This window comes from Schistocerca nitens, chromosome 6, assembly GCF_023898315.1.
Source record: "Schistocerca nitens isolate TAMUIC-IGC-003100 chromosome 6, iqSchNite1.1, whole genome shotgun sequence".
Lineage (NCBI taxonomy): Eukaryota > Metazoa > Arthropoda > Insecta > Orthoptera > Acrididae > Schistocerca > Schistocerca nitens.
The window spans coordinates 311392092-311419067 of record NC_064619.1 but is presented as its reverse complement, the minus strand read 5'-3'; the positions used below and the strand labels follow the sequence as shown (position 1 = coordinate 311419067).

Here is a 26976-nt window from a genome sequence, read left to right as displayed (position 1 = left end):
CCGCCAGTGGCTGAAGAGCCCAAAAGCAGCTGGTCGTAGGGCCTCATGCTCCTCCTCAGTCCTGGAGACTGAGCTAGTGAAGTCCTCCCAGCCAGGGAAACCCAAGGAGCAGCGAGAGAAATCCAAAAAGAAAACCCTTAAGACCAAGGAAATTGCATTGGCACCCACACCACCACTACCTACAAGCTCTGCGACTGAGGATAGGGTGGAGATTTTGGCATCCGCTGAGGAGCCAGACCCTCAGACACAATGGATATAGACTGCTCAGGCAATAAATTGGTGGCAGCAAGTGACTCTTAGGCGTAAACTGCCTCATGGAATGTTCCATGCCTTCCCAGTCTCACGATGTCATCCTCCAGTGGAATTGCGGCGGTTTTTTCCGCCGCCTGGCTGAGCTATGGCAACTATTACGCTTTACACCTGCTATCTGCATTGCCCTCCAGGAAACCTGGTTCCCAGAAATGTGGACCCTTGCCCTCCGCAGCTATAAGAAATATTACAGGAACCGTAGCGACTATAATAGAGTGTCAGGTGGAGTTGGCGTTTATGTCCTAAATTAGGTCTATAGTGAACATGTGCCCCTTCAAACCACTTTTGAAGCTGTGGCTGTCAGAATAAGGACGACACAGGAAAGAACTGTCTGCAATGTATATCTTCCTCCAGATGGTGCAGTATTCCTGAATGTATTAGCTGCACTGATTGATCATTTTTAAACCTTTCCTGCTTCTGGGAGATTTTAATGCCCATAACCCATTGTGGGGTGTACCATGCTCACTGGCCGAGGCAGAGATGTCGGAACTTTACTGTCGCAATTCGACCTCTGCCTCTTAAATACTGGGGCTGCCACACATTTCAGTGTGGCTCATGGTAGTTACTCAGCCATTGATTTATCAATTTGCAGCCCAGGACTTCTCCCATCTAGCCACTGGAGAGCATATGACGACCTGTGTGGCAGTGATCACTTCCTGTCACAGCCCCGGTGTCAGGTACACGGATGCCTGCCCAGATGAGCTGTGAACAAGGTGGACTGGGGAACTTTCACCTCTGCTGTCACCGCTGAATCTCCCCCCCCCCCCCCACAGTAACATCGATGTGATGGTTGAGCAGGTGACTAGCACAATTGTTTCTGCAGCAGAAAGTGTGATCCCTCACTCTTTAGGGTGCCAGAGGTGTAAGACAGTTCCTTGGTGGTCGCCGGAAGTCGCAGAAGCATTAAGGAGCGTCGGCGAGCTGTGCAGCAGCATAAGCGGCACCCTTCTCTGGAGCACCTCATAACCTTTAAACAGCTCTGTGCCCTTGTTTGCTACCTTATCAAACAATGGAAGGAGGAGTGTTGGGAGAGATAAGCCTCCACCATTTGGTGCTACACGTCACCTTCCCAAGACTGGGCAAAGATCAAATGTCTTTTCGGGTACCAGGCCTCAACAGCTGTCCCAGTGTTACCATAAATGGCGAGTTATGTACCGACGCTAACGCAATTGCCGAGCACTTTGTTGCTGAGCACTTTGCTCGAGCCTCTGCATCGGAGAATTACCCCCGAGTCTTTCACACACTCAAATGACGGCTGGAAGGGAACATCCTCTCATTCACTACACGCTGCAGTGAATCCTATAATGCCCCATTTACGGAGTGGGAGCACCTCAGTGCCCTTGCACATTGCCCCGACACAGCTCCTGGCCTGATCACATCCACAGCCAGATATTAAACATCTCTCATCTGACTATAAGTGACATCTTCGCGTCATTTTCAATCGGATCTGGTGCGATGGCGTCTTTTCATCACAATGGCGGGAGAGCACCATTTTTCTGGTGCTCAAACCTGGTTAAAACCCACTTGATGTGGATAGCTATCGGCCCATCGGCCTCACCAATGTTCTGTGTAAGCTGCTGGAAGGTATGGTATGTCGGCGGTTGGGTTGGGGCCTGGAGTCACGTGGCTTGTTGGCTCCATGTTGGGGCGGCTTCCACCACGGTGACTCTACCACTGATAATCTTGTGTCCATCGAGTCTGCCATCTGAACAGCCTTTTCCAGACGGCAACACCTGATTGGCCATTTTTTTTTTTTTTTTTTTTTTTCACGTAAAGCATACGACATGACTTGACAATATCATATCCTTGCCACATTGTATGAGTGGGGTCTTCGGAGACCACTCCTGATTTTTATCCAAAACTTCCTGTCGTTCCGTACTTTCCGTGTCCAAGTTGGTGACTCCCATAGTTCCATCCATATCCAGGAGAATGAAGTCCCGCAGGGTTCTGTATTGAGTGTCTCTCTATTTTTAGTGGTCGTTAATGGTCTAGCAGCAGATGTCGGGACTCCGTCTCACCTTCTCTCTATGCAGACAACTTCTGCATTTCGTACTGCTGCTCCAGTACTGTTGTTGCTGAGCAGCACCTCCAGGGAGCCATCCACAAGGCACAGTCATGGGCTCTAGCCCGTGGCATCCAGTTTTCAGCCGCAAAGTTGTGTGTCGTGCACTTCTGTCTGCGTCATATCCGGAACCTACACTTAACCTTAATGACGATCCACTCACTGTAGTGGATACACATCAATTCCTAGGGCTGGTTTTCAACGCTCGATTGACTTGGCTCCCTCATCTTTGTCAGCTTAAGCAGAAGTGCTGGCAGCACGTTAATGCCCTCCGTTGTCATAGCAACACCAATTAGGGTGCAACACCAGTTGCTGTACGCTGCTGCAGTGTAGAGCCCTTGTCCAATCATGAATTGACTATGGGAGTGTGGTTTATGGTTCTGCAGCGCCTTCAGCATTGCATTTACTTGACCCTGTGCACCATTGTGGGGTTAGATTAGCGACAGGAGCTTTTAGGACAAGTCCGGTGACCAGCGTACTGGTGGAGGCTGGTGTCCCTCCACTATAGATCAGAGGTGCGCAACTGCTTGCCAGTTACACAGCACACATTCATAGTTCCCCTGAGAATCCGAAGTACCGTCTCCTTTCCCGCACGTGGCAGTCCATCTCCTGCATCGGCTGCCCAGATTGGGGCTAAAGATTGCGGTTCGTGTGTGGTCCCTCCGAACTGGAGTCCTTCCATTTACCACCTCTGCTTGTGGTCTGTTCATGTATGCCTCCATGGTGTACACCTGGGCTCAGCTTCATCTGGACCTTTTGCATGGGCCTAAGGACTCTGTTAACCCTGCCGCTCTCCGCTGTCTCTTCCTCTCGATTCTTGACATGTTCTGGGGCTCTGAAGTGGTTTACACCGATGGCTCAATGGCTGATGTTCACGTAGACTTTGCATATATTCATGGAGGACATAAGAGCAGCACTCCTTGCCAGTTGGCTGCAGTGTTTTCACTGCAGAGCTGGCAGCCATATCTCATGCTCTGGCGAGTCATTTCTGCTGTGTACTCATTGAGCAGCTTACAAGCTATCGACTAGTGCTACCCTCGTCACCCTCTGGTAGTGTCCATTCCCTAGTCCATCTATGCCCTGGAACAGTCCCGCCATTCCGTGGTGTTTGTGTGGACCCCAGGACACATTGGAATCCCCGGCAACGAACTTGCCGACAGGCTGGCCAAACAGGTGACGCGAAAACCGCTTCTGGAGATAGGCATCTCCGAAGCTGACCTGTGTTCTGTCTTACACCACAGGGTTTTCCAGCTTTGGGAGACAGACTGGCATAACAGCACGCACAACAAACTGCGTGTAATTAAGGAGATTATGAATGTGTGGAAGTCTTCCATGCTGGCCTCTCGCAGGGAATCAGTTGTCCTCTGCCAGCTCCTCATTGACCGTACGTGTCTAACGCACGGTTACCTACTCTGTCATGAGGACCCAAAGTGTCGCTGTGGCTCCCAAATGACAGTCATCCACCTCTTGCTGGACTGCCCACTTACAGCCGCTGACTTTTAACTTTCCCAGCACCCTGCCCTCGATGTTAGGTGACAATGCCTTCACATCATCTTTAGTTTTACGTTTTATCCGTGAAAGTGGGTTTTATACTTCTATGTAGGTTTTAGCGCATGTCCTTTGTACCTCTGTGTCCTCCACCCTAATGCTTTCAGGGTGGAGGTTTTAATGTGTTGCAGAGTGACTGACTGGCTTTCCCTTTTTATTCTCGTGGTTTGCCAGCCACTGTAATCTGCTTCCATGTTTTACTCTCTTCTGTTTCTAGCGTCTGTCTGTTGTTTTCTTGTCCTCTTTTGTTCCTTTTAGTGTTTGTAGCCTTCCCTTTGTTCTTGTGGCTTTTCCTTTCTTTCTGTTTTGTGTTATATGTTTCATCAATTTTATTCTCTCACACTTGTGGCATTGTTTTACTAGGAACAAGGGACCAATGACCTCGTTGTTTGGTCCCTTCTGCCTTTAAACCATCCAACCAGTAACCTGCCTGTCATAAGAGATGCTTTACTGCATTTCAGGGCTGGCTGGATCTGGTTTGTGTGCCTTTCTTGCTGTAATTGGTTAATGATGAACCAGACCTTAAATCTGTTTTATTTTGTTCACAAGTTAAATTTCCGTTCTGCTGTGTAAACATCTGACATATTAAGGGAGAGTAGGTGTCTCTCTTTCAAGTAACTTACAGTAAATGACCTTGATGAAACGTGTATTACTGTGCAAACCAAACTGGTAACCTGGCCAAGGTGACAGCACTCTCATCGTAATGTCCCAGAAGCAAGGAGGGAAGGAAGCAATGGCATATGCTCCATACTATCACAAATGGAGTGCTGCAAAGCCCAAGAGTGAGGGCAGGTAGTGGAAATGGGAGAAAAGAATGAGAGGAAAAGAAGTGAGTGCAGAAATGGCCAAGGGGATGGAGGGGAGAGTGGAGAAGGGCAAGGCAAGGAGGCAGGGGATAGTGCAGAAAGTACAAGTGGGACAGGGAAGGGCAAGAAAGAACAGGATATGTACAATATGTAAATTAAGGGAAAGGCAACCAGTCACCTATAGAGGACTGATGTGTGGAGCTCAGAATGCCACTGAGTGAAGTGCCACTTTAGAGCAAGAACAGAATGTACAAAATTTCTCACACTGGATGCTCATGACACTTCGCTGGCAGTATGCGTAAAATTACCGTACTCTGTGAAATCGCTATTTTCCACAGTGATGACTGTTCATTCATCTGCTGTTTGACATGTATGATAGTGCTGACTTCGTGTTCAAATCTGTGGCAAATGATTTTATTGTATTTTCAGTTTCCTGATCTGTCACAGACACTCCCCACCATTAGGCCTGACACACCTTTTCTGGCATGATAACATAGCCTTTAAACTCTTCATATGTCACAACACTAAAAACTAATATTGCAGCTGCAAAAGCAGTTGGCTTGCATGGCTTAGTGGTCAGCATTTTTAACATAGTGAGGACAACTGCAAAGCTGTTTGAATGTAAAAACAGTGAAATTGATGTACACGTCATTGGAGTAGTGTTACGTGAAAAGGCTAGCACCAGACAAGAGCATCAGCGGTTTTTTTTTTTTTTTTTTTTTTTTTTTTTTTTTTTTTTTTTTTTTTTTTTTTGTGAGGGAGGGGATTGGCTGTTAGAGAGTGAAATTCTTGCATTATGACAATGGGTCTTGTTCTTTGAGAGAGTCCAGACAAGTTTTATGGGAGTTAGATTTGGATGGTATGGAATCAGTGAGAACCATGTTGCTGGTTGAACAAAGAAGAGTAGAGTGATACTTCTTAATTAATGCCAAAAGTTTATTTTTCATTGTCTCGGGGTATTCTTAATTTTTTCCTGACCATTTATACATGGTAATCATAAGTTCTCTGTTACAGTCAGAGAGTAGAAAAGATCACTAAAGGAAACTTTGCATTCACAACAATGAAACATTTATCTGGAACTGTTGCAAAACGTGTCATTCACAGTGGAGTGTATATGGAAATTGAATAATGACTTGTTCATACAGGCACCTTTCAAATCAAATTCCACGTATGAAATACTTTTTCTCAGAGTTGCTTAGTTAGTCTGTAAGTCCTGTTCTGTGTGACAATAGCTGCGAAGTTTTTGCAGTGATGGTGTTCTTCATATTGTTCATAATACTGCAGAAATTGCTGTCTAATAGGACATCTGTCTAGATCATCAATGAAATATTTGTGTGCATCTGACTTTTTCTCCTTTTGCACAGATACTTGGACGTTTTCCATTTGGCTGATGCTTCTGTTGTGTGTCACCTTACCTAGTGCAAGCATTTTGATGTAACACTACTTCAGTGATAACCGAGCAAGGTGACACAATGGTTAGCACACTGGACTTGCATTCGGGAGGACAACTGCTCAATCCCGCCTCTGGCCATCCTGATTTAGGTTTTCCGTGATTTCCCTAAATCGCTCCAGGCAAATGCCGGGATGGTTCCTCTGAAAGGGCATGGCCAACTTCCTTCCCCGTCCTTCCCTGATCCGATGAGACCGATAACGTCACAGTTTGGTCTCTTCCCACAACCAACCCAACTACTTCAGTGACTTTTGCATGTTTTGCTGCTTTTATATCTGAGAAGCTATCCAGTTGGCCTTAAAAGCCTGAATGAACCTCCTTCCAGCCTTGGCCATTAGGGGGGAAAAAAGAAAGAAAAAGGGCTGCAAGGGTCACTGGAAATAGGACCTGGGGCATCAGTGTTACTAATCAAAAACACTATCACTGGACATGTTCAGCTTGCTTTACTTGTGGTGACAGTTGCTATTGATGTTGCAACCATAGAAGCCTGGAAATACTGTATCACACCAAAACGTATGTGATGGACAAGTAAACTGAAAAGTAGGAAAATTGGTTGCCATTGTGTACCTCCTTCCTTAATTTGCACACCATTGATTTACTTAACCTTCGCTTGTCAGTATTTCCTTGCACCTTGCATTATTTGTCAGACCTTTTCTCGTCAGTCAAATTAATAGCATTAACTGCAAATTATTGCAGTTTCCTGTCGAGGTATTCTCTGTGATCACTTTTTGTGGACCACTTTTCACACTAGCACTGCTGGGTATCAGTGTGCTCTACTTCAAACTGGAATATGACTGTACTTGGTCAGGTGACCAAGTTAGTTCCTGCTATGGCTGGGTTACCACTTCGCCTTGCTGAGCGGTTGTATCAATAATGTGTTTAATAAATGACAGGTAGTTTTTGCATCCAAAAACTTGCCCTTTATGTTGATTAAATTACAGTTTCTGTTGCTAATGAAAATAAGGTGTTTTTTATATTTGTATTAAAATTATTGAGTAAAATGGCCTAAATTTAGTCAGAAAGCATTTGATTGTGCCTTATTTTTAGAAAATTGTGAGCAAGTTCTTTTATATGACTCGTATGTTGGAGATGTGGACACCTTCTTGTGCTACTACCTTCTGTTCAAATTTTGTCATTTACCGTCATTTCACTGCTGAGTGTAGTGTAAAAAAGTTATAACCAAACCTTCCTCTGTATTTACACAATTTGCTTGGGGTTTATTAGTATAAAATATTTTATTATATTTGTGCTTCAGTATGGACATAGTCTTTATCAGCTTTTGTATAATTCAGTATTTCATTTTAAATACAGATCTTTCAGAAACAGAAATAATATGAGGCGCACTAGAAAATATGAGGCTCACATCTGAATGTCAAACTAATTTGGAGTATGTAATGTGATTTGATCTTTTCAATGAGGATCTCTGTACTAATTAACAGCACAAAAATGAACCCTGCTCTACTTAGATAATTTTTTTCCATAATTAGTGAAGTATCTACAGAACTTCTTAAACATAAAAAGTTTAAATTGCATGTTTCAGTCAACAGATGCAAGAAAATGAGACTCCCAATGAATACCAATGTAACAAGTATGTGAATCAATTTTCTTCAAACTGGAAACCCATTCAGCAACAGTACACGGTCATCACTCCACACTAAGCACGAGTATAGTATTCAAAACAGTTGAGCAGGCATTCAAAGAAGTGTTTTTGTGTGTAGAGAGAGTTTTGGAATAATGCTGGTTAGAAGTTATTCTCATAGATTTTATATCTCATCATAGTGGTTGGAAGGTTGTGTTTTTATTAAGGTGTTGTAAAAGTAATGGTACTGCTTAATTAAGAGTCAAAGTATGAGGCATATTAAGAAATTAAGGCCTGTGGTTTATTTTAAATGTTTGTAGCTCAGAACAAAGTTGCACAGATAGAAGTGCTATCTACTATTTGTTTGTGAAGTTATTGTTTGACTATGGGTGAAAGCAAATAATACCTTCAAAAACTGTTGCTCCTATGAATTGCAAAGTGCTAGCTGTAAGTAGATCTACAGCTGCTCAAATTCAATAGGAGTTGTGCCTTGCTTATAGGTCTACAGTAATCAGCAAAGGAGAAATTGTGATGTTGGAAATTTAAAAAAAGTGGATGTACAAATGTGGATGATGAAGAGTGCATTGGCAAGCCCACTGTCCATACAAATGAAATTATGCATCAGGTGTGCCAGAAACTGTGATCTGATTGACAGTTGATGTTCTGGGTGATGAATTTTCTCATGTATGTTGCACCACTATTTACACAGTTTTCAAGGAACACAACTTATCCTGAATATTATGTGCAAAGTATGTTAAGTGGAGAGATGTTTTTGGAATACTATTAATAAAATGGACACGATTTGTTTTATCATATTCTTACTGGCATGAGGTGTGGGTTTCATATGCCAACACATGTTCTAAACTACATTCGTTGCAATGATGCCATTCAATGTCACCTAAAGAAAAATAGTTCAAGCTATGCCCCTATCCAAGTTGAAAAATGATGGCTACTGTTTCTGGAACAAAAAGTGTGTTCTTCTGGTTGATTTAACAAAATGAGGTTCAGTACTTTCTAAAACAACAAAAGCTTTTTCTGTCGAATATAGATGTATATATGTGACAGCATACACTTACAAGGAATTTTCCGGGGCTCATATTTCGGGTTCTATTGGTGATAGAAAGTTATGGTCAAGTCTTTTGGATATGCCTTGGAGTAGGGGCCATTTGTACACCCAGCAGAAGTATCATCTTACTGTTAACTATCCTACAGTACAGGACTGGAGTTTGGACATTACACACTTCCTCCAGCTTAGGCAAATGGAACAAATCTGATGGTTCTTTTTGCAGTAGATGTGGTCTACAGTCTACCATAAGGGGCTTATGCTGGCACCATTTAATTGATGGGCAGTTCCTGAGAAAGCCCGGAAAACATGTTTTTGGGCACAAAAACCAAGTTGTGGATTCCAAGACGCTGTCACAGCAAATCGCTGAAATTTTTGCAACATATTCCTAAGATCCCAGTCTCAAACAGCTATTTGATCACTTTTTCTTCAAATCTTATCCATTTCTGAGATACAGAGGTTTGAAGTTACCCTGCTTGTAAAATACACCCACAAAATCCAGTGTAGGGGAAAACTTAGTTCATAAAGTGATGTAGTGTGGAGAAATATGCTGCAAAGTGTCTCCATTATTCATCAGAAACTATTTGCGAACTCTGTGTAGTACTGAAAAACATGTAAAAATTTTATAGTTTGCACAGTTTCAATTTCGCGTTAGTGAACTATCAAAATGTTACAGACCTATAAAGTTCTTTTCATATGAGTGACCTCCTGTAGCAGGGAAGGAAGGGAACAAGCTGAAAAATGCTCCTATCAGAAGGGAAAAAAAATCCTCCTGGGTATTAAAAGACTCTGACTAAAAAGTGAGGTACTAGCTGCCTCGTTGAACTTTCCTCAGCATCATTAAAAAATTTCCCACAAATTCAGTTGTGTGAACATATTCACACATTTTTACGCCAAGAGAGGAGACAATGGCAGTGCGAAAAAGATGGAAAAGTAATGTCGGTTGGTTATAATTAAAGTGCAGCTACTCATAGAGGTCCAGTGTGGGCTGTAATAATTGCGTTGCAGCAAAAATTGGTAAATATTCTAATGTCTTAATGCGGAACAGGTTTATGCTGGAAAAAAGTTCTAGTTTTGGCCACCAGGTGCAAATATGGCACTGTGGATGTCAGAAAGGCACACAGATATGTTTCCATATGTAATGGATGATGATTGGGATTTAGGTAGAGAAGATCAAACAGGTGATAAAGTCATAATGTCGATTTTATTATTAATTGGGCCTTACACAATTTGTTCAAAATGAGAATTGGAGACGTCGACAAAATGCTGTATAGCTCCAGATTTGCACTTGGTGGCCAAAATTGGCACTAATCTTTGCAGTGTAAATCAGATCCGCATTAACATATCATATCTATCAAATTTTGCTGCCATACGATAATTGTAGCCCACACTACACTGGACCTTTGTGAGTAGGCACACTTTAATTGTAACCAGCTGCTAAATATTGGGCAATTGCGGACGTTGGTTGTGGCATAGAAAAAGTGAAGGAGACAATGACAGTGTGAAAGAAAGAGATGGGGACAGTAGTAGTGGAACATAGTTGACAATGACAGAACCGTGTTAGGATAAGAGTGAAGCAGACAGTGTCAGTGGGAGAGGAATGAAGAGGAGAAGTGGAAGTGGGTGAGAGCATAATGAGTCAGCCTTTGACAATGCCAAAGAGGAAGAGAGAGGTAGTGACTATGCGAAGAGATAGCAGCAGTGATAAGGAATGAATGAGATAGAAGAAGGGAGAGAGAGCAAGAGGGAGACAGTGACAGTGAGAAGATATTATTAATAGGACAGATTGAAGGAGATTGTGGCTGCTGGGTTGAATGAGAGAGACTGGGAAAGTGGGACTAGATGAGTAAGTGATGGACTAATGGTTTGAGCAAGTTACAGCTTGTCGGAGTGAGAGAACAGTTGCATGTAAAAAAAAGCACAAATATGTTCACATGCCAAAATTTTTTAAAGGTGCTGAAGAAGGTAGAATGATTCAGCTGGTACCTTAATTTTCGGTCAGAGCATTTTAATAGATGGGAACATATTTATCATTTTTGTGCTCTGATGGGAGTATTTTTCTGCATGTTGGTTTATGAACGAACAGCTGTTTGTCTTGTACATTGCACGTACAAGCGTACCTTTAGTTACGCCACGTGGCAACAGGAACATTGTTTCAGCAGTGCTGTACCAGTTCTTATGCCATGTATTTGCTGTTCATTTCTGTTGGCTGTGTTATTAAAATAGCACTGGCCGCTTTCCCATTTTCTATAAAATGCGGTATTCCAAACCAGTGCAGTATGAATAAAAATTACTCTTTTTTTTTTTTTTTTTTTTTTTTTTTTTTTTTTTTTTTTTTTTTTTTAAAGGGTTAATTTAAAAATGAAAAATTCTAACATTACAGTTCTGTCTAATTGATATTTCATTTTTTTAATTCAGTTATTAGTAAAAAATATGAAACACCTGTTATAACCAAGACCAAACAAATAATTAAAAATACCAATTATTCATAACTAAAATACTGATATCAATTTTAACTGGTCGGTTTTTTCCATCCCTAAGAACTATACTGAATGAAATTTGAGAAGTTGAGACATTAAAGGTGGAAAATAGGGCAATAAGTAGGACACAGAAATTACTGAAAAACATCATACAACAGTTAGAGTGGAAAGCTAAGTGCATTATACATGGTAGACATGTGAGGAGGGGGGATAGAGAGGTTAGAAAATGAAATATAGAGAAAACTAAAAGGGAGTGAAGAAAATGAATAATTACTGACTGAGACCAAAGAAATTAACATAAATTTAGACCAGGTGGATGGTGAGATCCAAGTACATGTTGTAACACCATTTGCCACTTGCAGAGTTTTGAGAAACTGGTGGCAGGAGAAAGCACCCAGATGGCAACAGTGAAATAGGCACAAAGGTCATGACTGTCATGTTGTAGTGCACAACATTGCAAAATATTTATGTTGCCAGTATACAACCTGTCTCTATGCCCACTCATTTGAACTGATGACTTGGTTAACAAAACAGCTGGTATACAATATGTTGTTCCACACGTGGCTCTTCTTTTGTTAGTATATGTTTCGTCAGTTCCTGCAGGGGTGGTATAGGTGGCAGTAGGAGGGTGCGTAGGACAAGTCTTACAGTGGGGGTTGTCACAGAAGTAGGAGCTACTGTCTCTGAAAGCTTGCACATTTCCATAACTTTTATTTTTTTCTTCTGGCACCATTTGGTGAATAGATTTCGTATCTATCCAATTAATTACATTATTTTCAAAAATTATTTATTTGTTTGTATTCTGACTGATGATATATATGAATATAATTACAATCTTTTGCAATTGTGTAGTGAGCCATTTTATAATACTCTCTCTGTGAAAAATATGACAACATAATTGTTTTTACATTAGTCTTAAGCTTCTTATTTACAAGAAAAATTCATTTCAGAAAACTGTAGCATTGTGTATAGATAGACGTAGTAGCCACTGTTTCCCTTCAGGAGGTGAGAGGGCAATACTGCCAATAGTCACAATGAAAAGTGGAATATTAGAATACGCTTTGGTTGTACTTGTCTGCACAGCAAGTGTCAAGTGTGTCCAGCTGCCGCCCCCCCCCCCTCTTTCCTCTCTCTCTCTCTCTCTCTCTCTCTCTCTCTCTCAGCCCTGTCCAGCTATTCTTAAAAATATTTTCCATGGTTTTACATCGGGATAAAGCTTTTGATAAGGCTTTAGTCCTTCCCACAACCTTTTCCAACAGAACACGTTTATTTAACCTAATCAGATTAGGGTCTTTTTCTTATACGAGACCAGGATTTCACAAATACAGCATTTTTTAAATAACGTAATTACTTAAGACAATTTCAGTATGATATAGTAATAAAATGGTATTAATAACATTAAAACTACTACTGCCAATGATGATGATGATGATGATGATGATGATGATGTCAGATGCAAAATGTATTCATGGGTACTCAAAAGTGGTATTTTCTGAGATAGTGATATATGAGATAGAAAAATTTAACCAAGCTGCACCAGATAAGAGCTTTGGTAAATTATGGTGTGGTAGGAAAGAAGGATTCTTAGTTGTGCTGAGGGTAAATAGTGTGTACAGAAGCAAAGGCAGATATTTCTCTCACATTTTTCTCTGTTATAATGAGGAAGGTCATTCCGGAGTTCGGTTCCTGCTACTGAAAAGGACTTACAGAAAGTGGGTGAGTGATGGAATGGACCAAAAAGGAATTTTGCTCTGGTGGGAATGAGTGTTCTGCTGTGTTATTCAGACAAGAGCAATGAGCTCAAGGAGAGAGATGAGGTAATGTGTAATTTGACAAGACTAGCAGAGTAGTTGTGCATAAGATGGTGAAAAATATATGATCAGATTCAATTGTTGCAGATATATCGAATGCAGGTGTTTACGAACAGCCCCAGGCATTGTGAGCTTTCCTGATAAAGGCCTTGTAAAATAACATCACTGTAATCAACAGTTAGAAGTACAGGCATTTGTGCAACTTTCTTTTTCAGATCAAAAGTAAAGAGCTTCTTATGTTTTTGCAGGGCGTGAACATATGCTGATGCATTGTAGCACTTTGCAGCTTTGTACTCAGCCAAGTTTAGCTTTTCATGTATTATTACTTTTAGATTCTTTGCCAAAGGAGATAAATTTATGTATGTCTAATTTAGGATTAAAGATTGTTGGGCTTCCCGACATTTTGGGCTAGTGGCCAACCAGGACCACTTGATTCTTCATTAGGTTGAGCTCTAACCCTACATTCTGTGCCCATTTTGATAGTGCACAAAATCTGCATGAAAAATCTTGGTAGTTGCCTTCGAATTTACTGGTTTTGCATTTTAGTTATATCCTAAGGTCATCAGCATACATACGGTATTTAAAGGAGGATGGACCTGATGAAACGTCATTGACATATTGACATACAATGAAAAGCAAATAGGGCCTAATACCAAATCCTTAGGGACACTTGATACTACTTGTCTCTATTGCGGTATTTAAAGGAGGATGGACCTGATGAAACGTCATTGACATACAATGAAAAGCAAATCGGGCCTAATACCAAATCCTTAGGGACACTTGATACTACTTGTCTCTATTGCAGTTTTATGGTGCTGGATAGGAGGCATTGTTTCTGAGACGTCACGTATCGATGAAACCTTTGCAAAGCACTTGGAGAGAAATTTAAGCTTCTAAATTTGGCAAGTAAAATATTGAAGATGACAGAGTCAAAGGCTTTGCTAAAGTGTAAGAAGTACGATTTCAGTTGTTTATTACAGACAAACTATAAAAGATACAAACACATTGTGCATCTCACTGGATAGAGGAAAGTTCAGAGGTTTGATGCAGCTGCCCAGCTGTTTGTTGCAATATAGCGACTTCACCACAAGGGAAATCATTTTGTGTGTCAGAATTTGCACAAAGTTAATCTACTGTTCAAGTGCAACATGCTTACTGCTGTCAATTGAGCAAGAAGCTGCCTGTGCACCAGCTGTTCATTGCACATGCAAACCAGCAGTTCATTGCATATGCAAAGGAAAGAGCACTGATCAGCCATACACATCTGATGAAAATGTTGAGCGTATCTGAGATGAGTTCACATGCAGCCCTCGGAAGTCCACAATACAGGCAGGCCATCAACTTCAGCTTCCTCAATCAGTGGTGTGGTATGTTCTGAAATGATGCCTGCATATGAAGCCTTAGACGTTGCTGTTATTGCATCAGTTGCATCCTGGTGACCGTAACAGAAGGTACGAATTTTGCATTTCAATTCTCCAGGATAAGGCAGAGGACACAATTTCTGAATGGCTCTTCATTTCTGATGAATCGACATTTCCTATATTGGGTAAAGTAAACTGCCATAATTAAGAATTTGGTGCTCACAAAAATCTTGGCATTGTCGTTGAACATGAGAGACTCACCGAAACTGGAAGTGTTTTGAGCCATTTCTGTTCACAAGGTTTCTGGATCTTTCCTCTTCATGGAGGAGACTGTGACAGTAATATCATACCTGAACATGCTGCAGAATTGGTTGTTTCCTCAAGTTCATGAAGATTCCAGCAATTTCAGTATTATGCATAACATTTCACCACCACACTTTCATGTTGAGTAGTGATGTATCCTAATGCCATCATCCCCCAACGTTTGAAGAGGTGGATAACAAGATCTTGTTCATTGCTTTTGCCTTCTCATGTCACTAGACCTCACACCTTGCAGTATTTTTTTGTGTGGTTACTGAAAAGACAGAGTTTTTGTCCCACCTGTAGCAGCTATTTTTCAAGAACTGAGAAATCGAATTATTGAAGCCATCAATTTAGTAAACAAGGACCTTTTTATTTGTGTGTGGAATGAAATGGACAACCATTTCAATGTTTCTTGAACATCACGTAGTGTATGGTATATCTGTGTGACAATAAAACTTTGAACCTTCCTCTATCCAGTGACATGGCCAGTGTGTTTGTCTTTCATAGTTTCTCTCTAGTAAACAAATGAAATCTGTTCCTCTTTTTTAATCACCCTATATGTAATAATTGCTTCTTGGCCCTACATTTGTAAGTCTGTCCGTTACCCTTATTAAAGCTCGAGTTGTACTGCAATGTTTGTGAAAACCTGATTATTCTCCATTTGAAGACCTACTGTTGATAAGAGGTTCAGCTATGACTTTCCTGCATTTGTCGTAATTGTCATACAAATTACTCAAACAGCATTCATACAAATTACTCAAACAGCATACAGACTGACATTTTTTGATTCACAGGAAAGGGCACTGAAGTTGAAAATCATAAGTCTGCTCTTGTTCACGGAAGATAATTCCTAAGTGCAGATGTGCTCATTGGAAACAAATTTGAATGTAACTACTGGAATGTGCATTAATTGCTATTAAAATGGCAATCTCAACCATCATCATACTGATAGAGGGAAATAAGAACAGCCTTACACTAATTACCTTCCTCCCAATAACCAGCAGATGAGACAAGGTTTTTCTTCCCCCCTTCTTTGCACTGCATCTTCAAAGATGAAATTAGTGGAAATAAAAGCAAGGGCAAAGTAGTTGGTACTTTCCACTCTCCTAATGGTTAATGATCCCAAGAGTGACCACGGATCACTTAGGGGAAGCAGAAAGGTATTAAATTCTTGCTCAAAATTTGTCAAAGTCTAGAAAAAGAAACCTCAATGTCAGATTGAAAATACTGTCTCAATTACACCAAGTCGTAAGGGGTTTCAGAAACTTGTTAAGAAACTACAGAGCTCTACCATAGGAATGGCTCAATATTCTTCTGTTAAAAAGCAGATTTTAAGTTATATGATATCATTACACTTGCAGAATAGATCCGCAACTGTAGAGTTCACTTCAGAAAGGCATTTGGGCAAAAAGTAGTTGTGTAGAGATTTATATATTTTCCTTTCAAGTTTGTACTGCTGAACGAGATGGAGCAATGATTATTACACATGGTCTCACACTTAAGAGAACGACAGTTCAAATCCATATCTGGCCATCCAGATTCTGGTTTCCCATGACCTCCCTAATTTGCTCCAGGTACATGCTGGAGTGGTTTCTTTGATAGGGGATGGCCAGTGTACTTCCTTCTCCTTGAAGAATTCCAAGCTTATGCTCTTGCCTCAAATTGCCTAGTTGTTGTTAGGATATTAAACCCTAATCTTCCTTTTCTTTCTTTCTTTCTATCTTCAAGCCTGTGCTCTAAAATGTATACTGAAATGAAATAGTTGCAGAGCACCAGTGTTCAGTGCTAGAATTTTATGATATAACTGATAAAACCATTTAATATGTGTGAATAACCGGGTTCATATATATGGATTCTCAGGACTGCATTTTTAAACAAAGTTTCCATACTGGTCAAAATAATTTCACTAATTCACTGTTGGTTAGCAGTGGAGACTCACACCTTAACACCTCAGATACAGCTCAAGCTGCATCAGATTCAAGGCCACTAGCTTTCCACAGCAATCACAAGACTGTCCATGAGTGACATCACTGAACCTTCGCCATCACAGAAAATCTCACACTCCACATAACTGAAACTTCTGCATCCAGCAGGTAACGTCTCTCATTCCTATTTCATAGGCCCTTGGCAGGATCTGCCAACTTATGATTTCACTTATGTGCAGCTGAGCAATAAAGTGCCCATTCAGCGAATCTGAGCTCATTAGTGTGCTAGCTGAATGCAGAGATGCATCTTCATGACCAGAGAAGATTAATAATCATGTGACCAGGGAAGCAAGACCCATATTCTTGAAATCAGTTGCATGTTACAATATGAGAAATTCCTCTCCTACTGGCAAGAAAGTTCTTCTGTCTCTTCTAGAGCTTAGAAAGGACCCACACTTTTCACACAGCCGTGGGGCAATTTTCAAGACAGACTGACTCTGGAAGATATTGGGAAAGAGGGTAAACTGGTGATTTCTGTGGTGCTTCATGTCACTTGAGATACTGTCTCAACACTAATGGATTTCATGAATTTCAAGCCAACAGTGACCACTTTGTGTGCTTTGACTGCGGTTAAGCGAGTCTTTCATACCCCACTGTTCTAGTCACTGTGTTCTGCAGTCTACATAAAGCATACACCATCACTTGGCATCACCACATTCCTTTCTCATTCCACATGTGTATAGAACTAACATTCCACATCCACACTGTAGTGGCGTTCAGCAAACAACATGTACGAGATCACATAGTATGTCATGCCCTCAGGCATTGCAGTCAATGGTCTTATGTCTACTGTGGGTCACACAGTCTCACTCTCACAATTTGTGGATGACTTATGCTTCCACTATTGTGAGACATCAATGTATGCTGCCAAACAACAGATCCAGGAAGTCATCTGAAATGCACAAGACAGCGTCCGAAACATGGCCTTGTCCTCTTAATCAAAATCCCAAGCAACACGTTTTGCTACGCTCAGGACAGTTCAGTCCTCAGCTACAATTGGGGAACAATTACTAGAACTGACAAAACAGTGCTTTCTGAGTCTTCTCCGTAAAAGCAAATTGATGTGGTAGTCAATATAACTAGAAACAAACTGCATGAAACAGCTCAGTACACTATGGTCCTCAGTAGCACCAACTGAGAAGCTGATGACACACTGGACTCGCATTCGGGTGGATGACGGTTCAAAACCCGCTTCCGACCATCCTTATTTAGGTTTTCCGTGATTCCTTTGGAAGGGCACAGCTGCCTCTCTTTCCTGTCCTCCCCTAATCCAGTGGGATCGGTAACCTTGCTAGTTTGGTCCCTTCCCCCCAATCAATCAATCAATCAGTCAACCAACCAACCTAGTCACATGGTTCTTTTACATTTTTATGAGTCACTGTTCTGCGTGGACCATGAGTGCATCACACGTAGTACACAGTTCCATCAGTATGAAGTTTGCTTGATCCGGTCTACCACAGTGATGCAAAGGTGGTGGCTGGAGGTGTGCACAGGCTCATACAACAGTCTACTGACAGAGGCTAGAGTATTTTCATGAAGAGTCTGACAACATCAATCACGTAAATTATGCTGTAGAAATCCAGCAGATGTTGACTAACTCATGTTATTCAGGTCTTTCACCATCATCAATACAGATTATTTATGAACTGAGCAGGCAGACAAGTTCTTAGAAGTGACTTCCAGAGTGCCTCCATGTTGAGTGACCTGGCCTGTGAAGTGTTTAGACCTGTTTCATGTATCAAAGGAGAACAGTGATCCAACTACCTTCCAGTGACTATTTCACTTGGTTCTAAACAGTTATCCAACTTGGAAACTATCTAATCTGGTGATTATGGAGTCAGTGACAAGGTTGGAATTGCTTTAATTTGCACCAGTAGCTCTGCACATCAAATCTCTACCAAACACATTTGGTTTGTGTGCTGCTGAAATCAGTTATCACCTGAGCCCTTCATCGCATTAGAACTTGGGCGAGTGAAAGCTTAAAAAGAGCTCCCTATTATACTGTTATCCAATGATTTGCTTACATCTTCAAATGTTACACACTGCCATCCAAAATTGAGGACCGGTTAACGGCTTCATTGTGCAGGCCATCATATGTAGTTTCCAGGAACAGGATATTACCCACATCAACTACTTTTCAGCATTCTGTTCACAAAATGATGGATGACCACACAGTTCGGTTAAAAAAAAATATTTTTTATCAAATATTGTACACAACAGTAACCAGTCCCCATTTTCTTTTTTGAATCTTTCTCGTCCTTTCCACAACAAAGGAATGAGCAGTCATTGTTGTGAAAATGTCAAGGAGTCATCAAGAGTATCGAGTATTTCATATTATTTATTGTGACCTTAAAGCATTGTTTTTAATATATATTACAATTATACTTATAACAGAAATTAGTAATAATAGTAATGAAAATAAATGGACTAATATCATGAAATGAACAATCTATCTATGAAACTTATTTGCCTGTGGGATAGGATTGTAGCATGCCAGATTGATCTTGCGAGCTCTGCTACACATTTTAAGAACAATGTTACTATAGTGTGTGTTCTCTCCTTGCAAATTTATGTTCCCACAGCATCTAATGACACCTGTTTTGCACATACCAGATGAAAGGTTTCATATATTTTGAAAGGTTATGAGTCAGTTCTTTTAAAATTTGTATGAATGTCCTTTGAGCAACAGTATTTTAATCTACTGAAGAATGTCTGTCAGTATTACATCTTCCATTAAACTTCATCTGTATAATGGGAAAGTCAGAATTGTAAGTCTGTCACAGCTTTTGTGATGCTGAAACTGTTCTTAGTAGTTCTAAAGAAAGATCTCTAAATGAATAAAAAGAAGAAATCTGCATTAGTGGAACATACAAATAAACAGTGAAATCATAGAAGCAGTGGGTGAAATCATAGAACCAGTGGATGATCTTTTGTATTCAGTTGCAATGACAACTGGATGGACAGCAAAGAAAATCAATATAAGAGTAAAATGGCATGGAATGCTTCTGGTGATGCAGTTTTCAAAACCAAGCTTCCATTGAGTCTGAAATTATAGATTTCAATCAGTGTGCGTTATCAGTTTTAACAAATCGCAGTGAGACACTGAGTTTTGGTGGAAACCGTTCAAAAGCAGGATGGTCCGGTGAGTATTGGAGAGAGTCATGTTGGGAATTGCTAGGAGAGAAATGGAAACAAGGAAGTGGATCAGGTGACAGACAGAAGTGGAAGATGTAATTACAATTATGAAAATGAAATGAAGGTGCGCAGGACCTGTAGCCAAGCCAATGGGTGCTGGATGGATCAAGAAGTTTTTTGCTAGATTGTAAAGTGTAAGAAAAGACAAGAAAATTACCCATTGGAAAATTATATTAGAAAACCTAGAGTATCAGTAACAATATCCTACAATTAAAAGGACAGTGTTCTTTGAATTCTATGTTGTAAGATATTTACGCTTCTAGCCATTAAAACTGCAACATCGTGAAGATGAAGATGAAAGGCAACAAATGTCAATCTGGCGTTAACTGTAAACTTGCTTGTATATTTAAATGAGTATTTCAGTGCAACTGTGCAAAGTAGGTAGGAGTGGTGCCAGCAACATTATCTGTGTAAGGAAACATTATTTTGTGGGATTCTTTATTTATAAATAACATTTGAATATTGTTTGTTTGAGAGATCTATGCGAATGCTGGAATTTGACAGCAGCAGGATCCTGGCCTATGGAGACTGCAGTTTATCATTCTAAGATACTGCTGCTCCTGTTGGTGGTAGGGATCTCATGACTGGCAAGAGAAATGGAAGCAATGGCTTCAGGAAAGCCATCCTCAGAGCTATGCAGGATCTCAGTGACACTGTATAACTAGTGCCTGAGGAGAAAGATACAATGTCTGCTTGACCTCACAGGGCATTAGAGCCATATCATTTCGCTCAAGTCAGAAATGGGCTTGTTTGTAGCTAGACAGGACGATGACATCTGGAGCACAATACTGCCAGCACATCGACTTGACGTAACAGAGAGTGGTGTGCCGACTAGGGTGCCAGTGACAACATTGGACACAAGAGTGGCACCACGTCATATTTCAAGACAAGTCTTGGTTGTGTGTACAGCATCACGATTGATGTATCGATCTGTGGAGTATCCAAGGAGAATGAACATTGCCAGATTGCATTCGTCATTGTCATACGGATCCAGCACCTGGCCTGATGGTGATGGTGTGGAGGTGCATTAGGTACACAGCACGATCACCTTTGGTTTGCATAGCTGGTAATTTCGACAGTAGCGATATATTTCTGAAGTGTTGACGTCTGTGTTTGTGCCCTGTCTTGGAGATGTCTGTTATGTTACCTTTTGAAAAAAAATGTAAGTCTGCATGTTGCCTGAACTATTCAAAACTACAGTATAGAGGGTGTTACAGTGTTGCCCTGGCCTTTACGTTCTACACACCTCCCATCCGTTGAAAACTTCTGATTGTGGATTTCTGAGATATTGGTACACCATTCTTGCCAATTCATACGATTGATGAGCTCTGGCACAGAGTTGAAGCAGCACTGAATGACATCCCCATTTCTGTCATCCAAGCTGGGTTAAAGCTGTTGTTGCTCATAGAGGTAGCAGTTCTCTGTACTAAATTTCATGCCAGGTGTAACCTCAAATCACTTAAAATTGTAATCATATGTATATTTTTTTTCTGCTGTGCTAATTTTGCACAATACATTAAATTTTATTTGTTTTCCATCCTGGAATTCTAGTTTTGCTGACCAACTGTAGTTATTCATGTCATCAGTAATTCTTTGCAATCTTATGCAGATGCTGCATTGTGTGGAACATAAAAATGATTTCTGAGACATTACTCAGTCCATTGTATGTGTATCACAGACAGAAAAAGGGCAACATGCTTTCTATAGATTTTGGGCACACCTTCAAATCGTTATTACAGCTTGTTGCATGTTGTTTATGAGGGAACTTTTATTGGAATGTATTGCAAAACAAATTTCATTTTTCTGACTTGCAATTAATTACTTTATCTTCCCAGAAATTAGTAAAAATCTGAAATTAAGTGTTGAACCACTTTTTGATACGGGTTTTGAAACACTCCTAATCACCTTACGTACTTGATGTAAATTATTGTTGCAAATGTCACATTGTTTGCAGTAACTAAAATGTTTTTCTGTTGATAATCTTCATGAATTCTAGAAAAGTCAAACATTAATTAAAGGCACCTTCTTGAAAAACCTTTGTAATGTTTCTTCCCTCATCATACTTCAGTTGTAAAGTGTTGATCAACCACTTATGCCTAGAGGGCGCTGAAATGTTTTGAATAAGACCTTATTGTACAATTTTCCACAATATCTAAATTACGAAAAGGTATGTATCCTTTCATATGCCTTTGTGCACATTGCTTTTGTACTCCACTGCTAATCTACTGTAGGAAGTTGAAAGAGGAGGAGGAGGAGGAGGTGGAGGAGGAGAAGAAGAAGAAGAAGAAGAAGATACCTGGTGAAAAATGGAAACGAAGAAGAGGGAGGGGAGAAATGAGAAGTGGAAAGAGAAAACTTACTGAGGGAGAAGTCTGAGAAGATAAAGAGGGGAAAACTAGTAATAGTGTAGACCAAATTCACTATGAGAGTCACATGAGTTTTAGAGAACCATTGCCAATCTGCAAAGCTCAGAAGTGCTTTGATCCGAATGTTAGTGGTAATACAAGTGTTCAGGTCAGATCTTTTGTTGTTACATTGAATAGTGTACTGTCTTACAAGATATTGGACGTCTCTTTATAAGGACACTGATTTTCTCAGGGAAAGTAGTGATGGATTTTCCCATTTAGAATTCTGGGTATGAAATTTGAGAGTTAAGACCCCTGTAAATGATCAAATGATTTGGCACTGTGCATCTTTGTTTTACTTGTTTGTTGAACATAAACTGTGATGGAGAAAGAGAGATTTTGATTGACGGCCAGTTTGACAGGATGTCGGACATTGTTTTTATTGATGTATTTTTGCCGGTGTTTAGCGAGAAATTGTGTATCTCTCTGTGTTGTGAGTTTTCACAACTGTAGAAACTATGATCAAAAGAGTGTAGAGATAAAAACGAGGGTACTGACAATTACCAGAATGGTAGAGGTGGTGTATCTTTCCCAGCAAAATATTGTACAGAGAAACATTAAGAAGAAAAATCAATATTTCATGTACAACATCCAGTACAATAAAATAAAAAAAGCTGAATCTCTCCAATTCGTCCACACATTGTGGTATTTTAATGAGCATTTTTGAGATTTTTGTGGATATAGTTATCGCTGTTTTAACCATTCCTGGACAAGGCCCCCCCCCCCCCCCCCCCCAATCCACAAGAAATTCTTTGTCTGCATTGGTAGCCAGTAGCCATTCTCAGTAGTGTCAAAATACTTAGCCACAATATCACAGCTGCTTCAAAAGTGAGTTTAAATTGGACAAACTTTGTTGGTACATCTGCATACTAATTGACAAACAAGTATGATCATTTACAAGGTCCTTTAGTTGACCAACAAAAATTATTGGATATGAGAATATTATCTGTGTTGGAATACTGTGCTACCACAGACTGAAATCAACAAACTCTCTCACTTAATTTGCTTAAGGTGTATGACAGGTGGTTTCTTTCAAAGAACACAGCCAGTGTTTTTCCTCGATTTGAGCTTGTTGCCAACAAGATGTCAAACCCTAATTGTTCCTTCCTTCCTTCACTTGCTGTCCACTCACTTTTTCATCTATCATCACTCATTTTGTTTACACTTTCTTCTTATCTTTTGTTCCTCCCAACATCCATTTCCTTACTTTTTTACCTTCCTCATAATCCCTTTCAATGTTCCCAGATATTTCCACCTTCTTTTTAATTGCTTTGTAACCTTTCTTTAACCTTATTAAGTGTCAGTAGCATCTTATTAATATTATGTAGTTTGAAACTTACAATTAGGCTGTTGCTATTACAAAGTGCTTGCCTGCATCCTTTATCCCTTAATCTCATATTCTGAGTGACGTTAGCCATTGTAGGCATTCGAAAGTAATAGATACTGAAATACAGCAAGTCATTTGGGTACTACCTTCCAAAGGAAATTTGAAAAAAGCAGTTCGTAGGTATTCTCCCCTTTAGTCATCAGTTCCATTTCCTTCTTACTATTTTTGACGAGATCTCACCACTGGTTAAATCTGTCAAGAAAGAGACCGTTCTCAAAGTAAACGTTCTTTTAAGCAACTTACTATTTTTGTAATGTAGAATGCAAAATATTGCTTGTTACTTGGTCATGATTGGAAAATCATGAAGATCGGGGCTTTGCATCTCTCTCAAAAGAGAAAGTATCATTATACAGATAAAGGTGGAATTCAACACTTGAGAGAGCAATCCAACACATGAATCAGCGATGTAACATTAGAATTATTTCTCACAGAGAAGACAAGTTCATCATGTGTCCAGGAAGGAATGCAAATCAGGATATGGCCGTATAAAGAGATTACTCGTGTCAGCTATGTATAAGGTGGCTTTTTCCAACAGTGATTGAAAATATTGTTGTGCTCATCACATGGCCCTTCTCCATAAAGCAGTTCTACAGCAAACTGTGGATTTGTATGTTGGGATTGTTTTAACATTCATAATTTTTGTACTTAATGGAATATTTGTATCTATGTTGGAGAAGAAAAAAATTTATTGCAATTTTGGCAGGTTATTGTGAACTTTGTGTATACTTAATTGCAGCTACTGATGAAAAAAGCGCAAACTTATGTAACTCCAGCCACTACACCTGCCAAATGCGACTGTTTATTTTGTTTCCACAATACTTGGCTAAATTGTTGATCCTGTAATAATATCTTGAATGACAACTTGCAGTGTTTATGTTTGAGAGGACACTGTTGAATTCTCAAGCATTGTACCTTCAAACTAAATTTTGTTTCATCATATTTTCTCAACAAATATTCAAAGGATAAAGAAATTGCACTTTCCATTGATGTTGATGTAACCAGGCAAACTTACTTGCTGTGTCTGTTAGGACATTACTGGTAATAGGATTTATATTTTTACAGATGTTATCTATGTTAAAACTGAACCTGTTTTTGCTAAGTTCAATTTTTATTTGTAGTGTCACAGTATTGGTAAAAAGAACTTTATAAAATATAGTCTGACCTTCATTTGTGCAGGTAAAATAAATACATAAATAAAAGTATTTGCTATATATAAATCTACATTCCATTTGAACATTTTTCCGTTATGGGAAGCATAAATTTACATATGAAAATAGTTTACACATTAGAATTCGTTATCAGTTTAAAGGTATTTCCTTGTACCTTTGCATCTGTCTGATCAATTAGGACCTTTCTTCCAGTCTCACCTGTGCCTTGTGTAATTTGTCAGTTTTATGTCTAAATAAGCAAGGATTTGCTTGTATCAAAAGTAGAGAGAGAGAGAGAGAGAGAGAGAGAGAGAGAGAACTACATAAAATTATGAAACCAAATAGCTGACTAATACTCGTCTTCAGGTGGTGAGATTTTTAGTGCTGCTGATAGGCACATAAAAAAAGCATATGAAAGTCTCCTAGCTTTCAGAACTGTTAGGTCCTTCCTTGTGGAGAAAAGAGGTATAGGATGGGAAAGGTTAAAATGAAGTGTAGATATTACTCAGATCCCACTTTTTGTGAGAATGACGGAGGCAAAGATGAAAGGGAGGTGCCGACACCTCTTTCCTCTCTGAAGGGTGAACTAATATTTCTGAAAATTTATATATTTCTGTGAACTTTTATGTGTGGGTCAGTAGTACTAAATATTTTGTCTCCTGAAAATGCTGACCAGTGGTTTAGTTAGTGGCAAAACTTCAGACATAGAGGACAAATGTCACATGGAGGACTTCATGGCTAATTATTGCATTTATCTCTGAAATGAAGAATGGCTAGTTTCCATGGGGAGGGGGGGGGGGTCTTCAGGGAACACATTCATGATGTGGGCCATACTTTGGTTGGATGTTTGAGCTGTTGTTCCATCTTGTTGGCATACTTCACACAGCTTACACTGTTTAAGGTGTAATTGAAAAATACGCTTCAACACTTGGCGAAAATGCGACACAGCAATATCATCAAATAAATTTATAGTGTGCATATCCACTGCTTTATAGGAGTGATGATTTTCAATGTACGATGCAACAGAGTCCCATGCTTTCAGCATTTCTCTTATTGCACTTGAAGATTGCTTTGCTGTTTCCTCCTCCTCCTCCTCCTCCTCCGTACTGTGAAGAACTACTCTTCACTACTTCCTGCTGCGAAACACACTGCAACTTCATAAGCTCTTCAGTGGCCACAAGCTCATCGATATCATTGTTACCCATTTCTAGTCCCATGCTCTTGACCAAAGACAGTCTCGTTGACAAGTTCTACAGGTACTGACTCAGATGCCTCGGTCACATTTGTCAACACACTCAGGCCAAAGCTTCTTCCAAGCAGAAGTGAGAGTTCTCTTGGTAATCCCGTCCCATGCCTTTTCAATCATCTTGACGCAGGCAATGATGTTGAAATGGTATTTTCAAAACTCTCTGAGAGTGAGATTGGTAGCTTCAGTCAACTCAAAGCAATGCTCAGAGTGCTTTAGTGTAGCACTTTTTAAAGTTAGAAATAATGTGCTGGTCCATAGACTGGAGTAACAGAGAGTGTTGGGAGACTGAAATTGGATCTTGATGAATTGAAATTCTTCAAGAAAGTGCTCTTGTAGAGCTGGAGAAAGGACAAGTGCGTTGTCCATAATAAGCAAGACGTGATATGACGCGACGCAGATTCATCTCGAGCAAATATTTTTTCACCCGAGGACCAAACACTTCACTGATCGAATAACAAAGAAAGATTACATGTCACACAAGCCTTGTTGTTGGACCCCAACATCACATTTAACCTGCTATTCTGAACTTTAGTCAGTAGAAGTTATGTTTCGAGAAATGAGTAAAACTTCATAAACATTGTGCAGTCACTTAATTATGTCAGATTTGTTCAACAAACAATGCTGCAAAGTTTTTCCTCGGAACAGATTTATCCTTAAAAGTTATATTTGATGATGGTATCAACCAGCACTTCCTGTCATGTACTATTTTCCGGTGTAGTCTTTCTATATTCTATGGTTGTATGCCAGCGTTGTGTAAGAGCATGTGTTCTGTATTGGTAAAAGCTCTTGTTCTCCGGTTGTAGCCATGCTTTCACTGCATTAATTTCATCATCAT

General features: G+C 40.0%; 1 protein-coding gene across 3 annotated transcripts in view; it reads left to right on the top strand.

Annotated features, from left to right (window-relative positions):
* LOC126262828 (uncharacterized) overlaps positions 1-26976 on the top strand; it is a 116809-nt gene that overhangs the window by 53887 nt on the left and 35946 nt on the right. The window lies entirely within an intron of this gene.